Source organism: Temnothorax americanus, unplaced genomic scaffold (genome assembly GCF_048541705.1).
Source record: "Temnothorax americanus isolate GAGA-0224 unplaced genomic scaffold, ASM4854170v1 Scaffold193, whole genome shotgun sequence".
NCBI classification, from domain to species: domain Eukaryota; kingdom Metazoa; phylum Arthropoda; class Insecta; order Hymenoptera; family Formicidae; genus Temnothorax; species Temnothorax americanus.
Window position 1 is genome coordinate 9,057 of NW_027509332.1, and position 9,692 is coordinate 18,748.

General features: G+C 30.5%; 1 long non-coding RNA gene across 1 annotated transcript; it reads left to right on the top strand.

The window, feature by feature from the left end:
* Positions 1-778: 778 nt before the first annotated feature.
* Positions 779-5,291, top strand: LOC143896714 (uncharacterized). The gene is made up of 7 exons (XR_013256734.1): positions 779-1,808; positions 2,499-2,729; positions 2,833-2,980; positions 3,052-3,204; positions 3,452-3,677; positions 4,053-4,212; positions 4,387-5,291. It is a non-coding gene; the product is annotated as an uncharacterized LOC143896714 (long non-coding RNA).
* The last annotated feature ends 4,401 nt before the right edge of the window (positions 5,292-9,692 follow it).

Consider the following 9,692-nt stretch of genomic DNA (forward strand, 5'->3'; position numbering starts at 1 on the left):
TTTTATATTTATAACACCGCAGTGGTGTTGGGTAAGCCTTGCGTTGTATTGCTGGCGAAGATTGTCGCGAATGTCATGATTTTGCTTCGCGCTTCGCCGGAGGCCTGCTTATATTAGATCCCAACTGAAATTTACTTGCGAGTTAGTTTTACCATTATGCGCCGCCTAGCGGCATTGTTGCAAACTAGCACATACAGCAGAATTCAACAAGAATTACGGCAGATGCTTGCGTAAGAAGTAGAGCAGCAGAAATACACATGATTTTGGCAAAAATAAACAAAACAAGGCAAATGAGAGCTTGTTCGCGACGATGGACGGGCGACAGTAATAAAATATTACAAATTCAACAATTTGAATAAAATATATATAATAAAGTAAACGTTTCGGTCCTTGGTTTGGACCCTCCTCAGTACATATAGCTGGTCGAGTGAAATGCAGTGGTCACAAGTAGTCAAAAATGCAGTTATTCCGCTCTCCGATTATGAGAGTGTGGATCTCGTATCCTCAACGTGACTGTTACCTTAATTCCATAAAAAGAAATAAATTAAACAAATATATATAGTCATACCTTAAAAAGTGATCACAAGAGTTACCTGACAGTCAAATTGATAAGATATACGACACCATCTCTCCGCGTAATACAATAAGTATTACGCGGCATTTTTGACTACTTGTGACCACTGCATTTCACTCGACTAGCTATATGTACTGAGGAGGGTCCAAATCAAGGACCGAAACGTTTACTTTATTATATATATTTTATTCAATTTTTGTAATATTTTATTACTGTCGCCCGTCCATCGTCGCGAACGAGCTCTCATTTGCCTTGTTTTGTTTATTTATCGTTATTGAGAGCGTTATCTTTGTTATTTTGGCAGAATATACCGTACATCTGATTTATCAATCAAACATTTTTCGAAATTCGTAACGCCAAAATGAACCGTATAGCCTACATCTCACAGCACGAAGCTATAACAGTTTCACAATTTTCACTTAACTTACAGTAATTATTTCTATAAATATTTATAACATAAATTAAAAACTACTTTAATAATATTGATGATAATTATTTACACTTTATTTTAAAATATTTATTATAATCTTTTATTTTTTCCGGACATTATAATAATATTTACAAAATATTCAACGTATATATTTTCAAAATATTTAAATCTTTTTTATAAATATTTTATAAATATTTTGTGCTGTCTGGGAGTTTAGCGCGCTCGGCTGTTCTTTTTCTGACGGGCAGATGCTTGCACGCTTTTTTCGCATTTCTGTCACTCGGATCTATACGGCAAAAACAACAATTTAAGCGACATTATACACTTGTGAAATTTTGCTGCAAATATGTTTCAAGAGTCTAACACACTCGACTGCTCTTTTACTCACGGGCAGATGCTTGCACGTTCTTTTCACGTTTCTGCCGGTCGAATCTGTACGGCAAAAACAACAATTTAAGCGACATACACTTGTGAAATTTTGCTGCAAATATGTTTCAAGCGTCTAGCACACTCGACTGCTCTTTTTCTCACGGGCAGATGCTTGCACGTTCTTTTCACGTTTCTGCCGGTTGGATCTGTACTCAAAAGATACTTCCATATTGTTTTCACATTTCTGCTACATGTTTACTTTTAACAAATAGTATAAAATTTCACAGTAGCTTCTTACAGCAGACTACTGCAATAGTACAGTAAGTACTCGTTCAATCACAGATATTATGCACTTTTGTCGCAATTCTGGACTGATTTCTTGCGCACTTCTTCGGGACGCATCTGAACTAGCAAACTGGTTACCAGCATGCTACTGTGAGTTTGTGTATAATATCTACATATTATATATATATATATATATATATATATATATATATATATTTTAAATGTCCTAAAAAGCATTATACGCAGTTGTACAATTTTTAAATGATCAAATATTGTTGTGTTATAATTTTATAAAAATATTTTTGCAATTCCAATATTTTCATTATTTTAATTAATCTCTTTTTCTCTTTTAATGTTAAATGCATATTATTTATATTATATATCAATTAAAGGATACAGAGGAAAATCAATCTATCCAGAGTAATTTCGAAAAAAACACGTTTTTAAGTTTCAAGACAGATATTTTAGAAAGCTATTGAAAAAATCAATACAAAATTTAGTTAATATCGGAACGTAGCTTTTTTAGTCTTTATTTAGTATTTTATATATTGCATATTGATTCTGATATGATTCTTTCCCACAAGCACATGAACTATGATCGCTTTTTCCTAGTCACGGTACATCTTTCAATGAATTGTAACTATGTTCTAGATCAAAACAAATAAGAATTATAATAATTTTTTGAAAACGCTACAAGATAGTATGATCAGATTAATTTTGACAAGAAGTAGACTTTAATTGTTTTTTTGCCTGTATCCTTCAATTATTAACCTAATAACATTATTATAAGTACTACTATTATTGCGTATGTTAATTTTAATATTATTATTATTTGGGTAGCGTCTCTTGCATCTGCACGAAAGTCAGCTGCAGATTCTCATTATGATACGACTGACGAGGAAAAATTTGGACGAGGGCAAAGGACATTAAAGAAGAATTATAATAAACATATTTTACATGAGATAAAGGAAAACGATGATGATGATGATTTAGATGACGAAAGAAATAATAAAGAAAATGACGACAACAGCAATTAAAGAAATAAGAAGTCAAGTAAACACTTGAAACAGAGTAAGTTTTGTATATTTACTTTGAATTTTAAGTGCGTATTTGTATAATATGCTGAATATTTGAGATGCTTATTTATTCTTTGTAATTTACTTTCTTTTTACAGGTATTAACCGTCCTACTTCAAATCCTATGCCCACATATGATCCTGAGAAAACAGAAAACTCACGCCAATCTGTCAATACCTGCACCACAAAAAAATCTACATTTTTCTACTTCATAAAATTCTGAAACTGAAACTTTATCATGTTCAAGTATGTTTATACCTTACAATTTGGTTTACATAAATGTATAAAATATATTAAAAAGTGATTATAATCTGCAGATATCAACAAATGTAGCTCTAACGAAATAATAGTTAAGAAAACTGTACATTCTGATAAGTCGTCATCACCTGTTACTCTGGATCTTGATAATATACCTATTTTAGAGATTCCATCAGTACAAGAAGTCTACAACATTCTGGAACGAATAGAAAGTAAGTTATGATAAATTATTATACTTATTTTATATATATATATATATTTTTTATATATGGCTTTTTTAGATATTTATTTTATATGTATTTTATATATATGTAGTTTTCATCTTTATAAATCGTATGTCATTTTATATGTTATAAAAATGTATTAAATATTTATCAATGTCAACTATGCATGACGTTTGCATAATCGTACATAAACTTAAAATGCATGTATGTGCTGTATGTTTCTTTTTAATTGCAGAAAACGTAGATAAAATCACACGAGAAAATGTTAAGATCAATTTCGAGCTAACGAGTATATCAAAAAGATTGGGTACATTGGAATCCTGTCGCTATAATAATATAGAACCTGCAGAAAACGATATATGGCAATGATAATCTCACTATTGCCAATTAAAACAGTGGAATCCATGAAAGAATTTGATGATTTAATTAAATCAAATGAATAAGCTGCTGCATCCCAATTTGTAAGTTATCATTTTTTACTTGCAACTATTTCCAAATCTACATAAAGATTTATATTATTGACTATGTTATAGATATTGAAATGAATAAATGGTATCTATTTATTTCATGTTCAAGTAAACAACCGATTCTTATAATATTCCATGGACAATTCAATTCACTGCAAAAAGTTTAATATGCTGATTTTATAAATCAATCTATATTCAGTTTTCTATATAGAATTTTTTTATTCTCTATATAGAATTATTCTTATGTTTACACTTTTTCAGTCAATTTCACTAGCAACTTTCTTTTTCTGAATTTAGTAAAACTTATATAAATAAATAGCGTATTGTTTTTATTGTATGCCATTTTCATAAACTTATTGTTAATTTCAGAAAAAATTCATTTCTAAAATTGGAAGCAACACTCCACAAATTAATATTCATCGTGCTTTAGAACAAACAATTAGTAATATATGCGCTATAAATTGTTCTTGGGAAAGTGTTCGGTCAAATTATAAAATATGTAATTTAACATTTATTAAGATAATACGTGGTAAGTATTTTAAAATGCTATTTAACTGTGTTCTTAAATTTTGTGTTTTCAGATTACAAATGTATATTTTCTTATTATTAGTTACTGTTAATAATTATTTAAAATTATTTCTTTTTCACATAAACACGCACACACATATTAATATTGTTAATTGAATTTTAACTTATTTTGCAGATATTGTATGTTCTATACATTCAGGTTTAACTGAAGCCGAATTTGATGTAATCTCCGCGGAATGGTTCAGGTTTGCCAAGCAACGAGCAGCACGAGAAGAAAAAAAAAATCTATAACATAACATATAGAAATCTATAACTACGACATATAGTGCGTTGATTTACTAATCTTTATGTTACACATTTTTCAAAAGAAAATATTAAGTTATCAGGAGCCTCTCTATTTTTTTAATCTGATTCGGAGCGAGCTTCTTTACCAGAGTTTAATTTATTAAGTTATCAGGAGCCTCTCTTTTTTTTTAATCTGATTCGGAGCGAGCTTCTTTACCAGAGTTTAATTTGAATTATATTTTTATTTTATTAATTTGTTTTTAATTATTGTGTTGCTTTATAAACTTTATGTTTGTGTACTTATATTATGCCGTACAAATAAGATTATTCGAGTCGTAATTTTTGCAATCATAATAATAATATTAGTTAAAAGTTTTATTATTTTCTCTACAACTAAAAACTGTTTTCGAAAAGTTATATTAATTATAATTGACTTATTTATAATAATTGTAATATATAATCTTATTATTTTCCAAGCTTAGAAAGTAATTATGGTAAGATTATGTTATAATATATGTATATGTATATGTACACTAGCGGATCCTGATGTCAATAATGGGGCAAAATTATTTGGTATGATATTCTTAGCTTTTATTCTAGAATCAACAACAAGAATGTGGTGATACTTCTAATCCTATTTTTACTTTATTTTTAATTTTTTCCTAGATTTTTTAAACAGATTCAGCAAAACGGATTTTTTTATTTAGAAGGGGGTGTTTTAACACCAAAACACTATCCTAGGATCCACCAGTATATATGTATATCACATATGTATGCAGAAAAAAACCGTAGCAACTGAATGTAAACGTAATGCATAATGTCTACATAATTTTTCTGTAAAATTTTTATTTAAAAAACATATATATAAAGTATATAAAAAATTTGCATTTTTTCTTTCTATATATATATGTAATTGTAACAATTATATAATTTTATTAATACATTAAAAACATTACTGTAATAAAATTAATATATAACATTACTGCTATATTAAACGATATTTACGTAATTGTTATATAAATGTTACTCAAATTTTTAAAATGTTTTTGAATGTGTTATATATTAATTTTATTACAGTTATATATTCAATGTATCAATAATATTACATATATATAATTGTTACAATTAAATATATAGCTATTATATAACATTGTTGCTTGCTTGAGTGGGAAATTACAAGGAACAAGAACATTACATGTTGCAATCTCGTTATATATCTTGTTATATTCAGTTACGCAATTGTTATAGCATAGTTATAAAAATACATCGCCCAATTCATCAAGTTTTTCACAAAGTAGCAGTGATTCAAATTCCAGTGAATCATCATCGGATAGTGATTAAGTTTAGTGTTACCATATTACCAATGTTAAAATGAGTGAACCTTGTTAACGTTACCATAACATATATCTAAGTTGTCTATGATATATGCTATTTATTTTATTATATTATTATATTTGATACTCACTTATATACTTATACTTATGCACTTTTATACTCACTTATATACTTAAGAAGTCGACTCATAAAAATAAAATTATAGACAATATAATTAATATACAGTATTGATTTTTTATTTAGAACCACTTATTTTGCTTAAATCATGTTTTACATGCATAAGTTACGACGAAGAGGCAATTAAACAAACTTTGTAGTTCTTATATAACTTTATCCAGATTTCAGAAAAAAATGTGTTTCTCAGCATTACGTAATTTTTTAAATTACGTGATTTTTAAAATCACGTACCGATTTGGTGAAAGATGAAAAGACAAATCCGCGTGTACGATTTGAATGTCAGAAAATTTGATTTTTAAAACAAACTCCTGCAAACTCGTCTCAACTATTTCTTTTTTTTCTAAATACAACGCGCTTCCTTAATATATTTCTCCGACGCCTCAAAATCCAACTTTTAAAAAATCATCGCGGACACGTGGCGTCCATCCCCAGTGAAAATTCTGAGCAGCAAGACGGTAAGCGGCGTGGTTCCCGCGCCACTTCCCGCACATCCTCCCGTCATTTAGGATGCTCCCCTCTGCGGTGCCTAATGCCATCAAGCAATCACGCCGCGTGACACACAAAACATATTGTTATTTTTTCGAAATATTACTGGCCCGAGCATGGAGTGACCAAAACGAAACAAGGAATTAGACTCGGGGAGAGAGTGACGCGAGCAAATTTACTCGATCCACCACATTGCGTAACTTTGTGGTGCCGATCAAGCTCTACTGTACCGATCGACTCTAAAAGCTTAAATGGATGAGGACAGAGGAAAAAAAGTATAAGGACGACGGACAACGACGGGATCAATCGTGAAATTTATGATTTGCGACTTTGACATCGCGAGCCGAAAAAACCTCGCTCGGAGCGCTGACGAGCGCGAGTTTTACGGCACTGCGTTATCAATCCGGAGCTCTCCTCATGACCTATACAACGGACTGTACCTAAAACGGATGCGGGGATGGATCGGTGTCACGTGAACCCTCCGGATATACCAGCTTCCTAGTCTTGCTCACCTACTTTATAGCCATTTCGTTTCATCGGAAACGTTCGGAAATCGGCCGCAGCGGCGGCGACGGGAAAACGCGAAGAACGTTGCCAAAACGCACATTCGCCATTTTGTTCCGTGCACCAATATTTTTTGGCATTAACTGAATCCCTCATAAGTCGCAAACCAATAAGTCAAACTCCGCAAAATTAAAAAGCAATGTAAGTTAACAAAGAATGGACCAATAGACTCTGGTACTAAAATTAAGGAACTTAGAAAAAGTTGGCTAGTTTTAGTTGCGCTACGTTATAGTTTGTAACACTTAAAACAAGACAGGTGAATAATAAGATATCAGAAAAAAGAAGGAAAATCCGAAGAACTTTAGGCTTATTCTTTGCGGCTGAACTTTTGTATTTTTAATCTTCCTTTTTCTTCTCTAACGTTTAATTATTTGTTACTACTTTATTTTATTATTTTATTTTAAATACAAGAAGTGTAATGCAGCTACGAGGTATGTATGTACAAATAATTTGTTTATCTTAATCATTTGCGAGACTCGTTTCACTTCCGATTGCACGTGACTTTATTTCGACTCAAATCGACATATTTATTGAAATTTTATGTATTAAGTTATAAACTTTGATGCAGAAAGCATGCTATGGATTATTTATTGCAGAAAAAAATGAGACAATTCTGCTATAATGTAAAGTTTTATACTTCCTCTGCGCGCGAAACTATACAAAATAAGTGTTATTATAATAATGTAATTAGATTATGCAAGTTGTCACAATTTTTGCTTCTTTCTGAAGATAAAGAAAATGTGAATTACTAGTATTTTATGTAGTATTCCAGCAAATTCAATTTATTTAACTGAACAAAAGAATGTGTGTGTGTGTGTGTAAACAAATTTCTTTTTCTATAAAGATTTCTTATTTTCGCTTTAATAAATAAATAGTGATTGATGATGTATATGTAACACATATTTTTATTTTGAATCTCGGTCTCTGGTTTTTTAAATCATAATACCGTCTTGTATATAAGTAAGATCATTTGAAGTCATCTTTTTCATCGTCATGCATGCGATATTGAAAATGTTTAATCTTTCACAAGATCACAGTACGTGATTCACGTATCGAATAATATTATTTGGTAAGATGCATTATTTTTTTTTCTCCTGAAACATTCAATTGATAAGTATATACATATATATATATATATATATATATATATATATATATATATATAAATGATAAATATTAAATTAATAAAATACGTGTATTTTTAACTAGCAGCCTTAATTGTACGCGATCGCGTATCAATTTGACGAGACATGGGTCAATAGTGCAAAATGGAAAAGAATTGTGCTGTAATTGCGTAATAAGCGCCGTTTTATTTCCGCATCGATAGAGCCTAATTTGGGTTGATGGCTCTCAGAAGTCTGGATGATCTTTTCGCTGATCGCGCAATGAAGAAATGAAATTACAATATTCTGCCTGAAAAAGAATCTCGGGATTTATGCTAATAAACATTATTAGGTGTTTATAAATTAATTTTATATCGGAAACGTGTCATTTCTGTAAATAATTGTACAATTAAAGCTGTTAATTAGAAAATACACAATCAGATTTAATAATTTAATATCTGTCACTTATCACACACACACACACACACACAAAACACTTATCAATTGAATGTTTCAGAAAACAAAAATAATAATAATGTATTTTTACCAATTCCTGTAAATTCCTGTAAAATTCGTCATTTATTGCATATCCCCGGCCGTAGGGTTCGCAATCTAATATCCTGTGGCGTTTTTCAAAGAGACGTACCCAACCTTATCTAACTCCTCCATTACCCCATTACCATTTCCTTTGGACCAACGGTTTAGCGTCTCTTCCGAAAGACGGTAGGAGTTTTCCATCATACCTTTCTCCGCTAGATGGGAGGGGGGGCGGCGTTTTTGCTGAAAAATTCTCAGTGGCCTAGCGGGATTCGAACCCGGTTACTGCAACCTGCTCCAGATTACGAATCTGGTGCTCTACCCACCAGACCAGCAGTCACTCCTAATGCATTTTTACCAAATAATACTATTACATTTGAGTATTTTTTCAAAACAACTCAATAAACAAAGGTAATTTTGTTTTTTCTTTCTGTCAAATAGATAAAACAAGCTCAAATCCAATATTATTCAACCTTAATAATTGTTTCAGGAATTGAAATGCAAAACGGAGCAAGAAAAGTGCAAGAAAATCAAGCAAAGATCTCATCTATTCCTTAGGTTAGCAAATACATTTAACGGTTGTTAAATGAGGATTATCCGGGAGAAGTGATAATAAAGGACCGCGACACGCACGCGTCTGCAATTGAGGGTCTTGAGAGACGTAATTATTATGTCATGGCATCGAAAAAAAGAGAGTCCGGAACATAAGTGTCAAATGGAATAGAAATCTATTTAACTTACCAAAGATGATATTTGAAAAATAAAAACGTCTTTGCTATGTTGTTCAAAGATAAGTTGTTTTGTATGGATTATTTAATTTTGAGCCAAACTTGAAACTTTTTGAAATATAATTTACACATACATATTACACGCGCACACACAAGCGTTATTGAGTAAAAATAAGTTTTAAAAAAAGTACAGTTTGCAATGCTCTAAATTAAATACAAAATATAAATATTTTGTCTTCTTTTTTAAAATATTTGATTTTATAAAT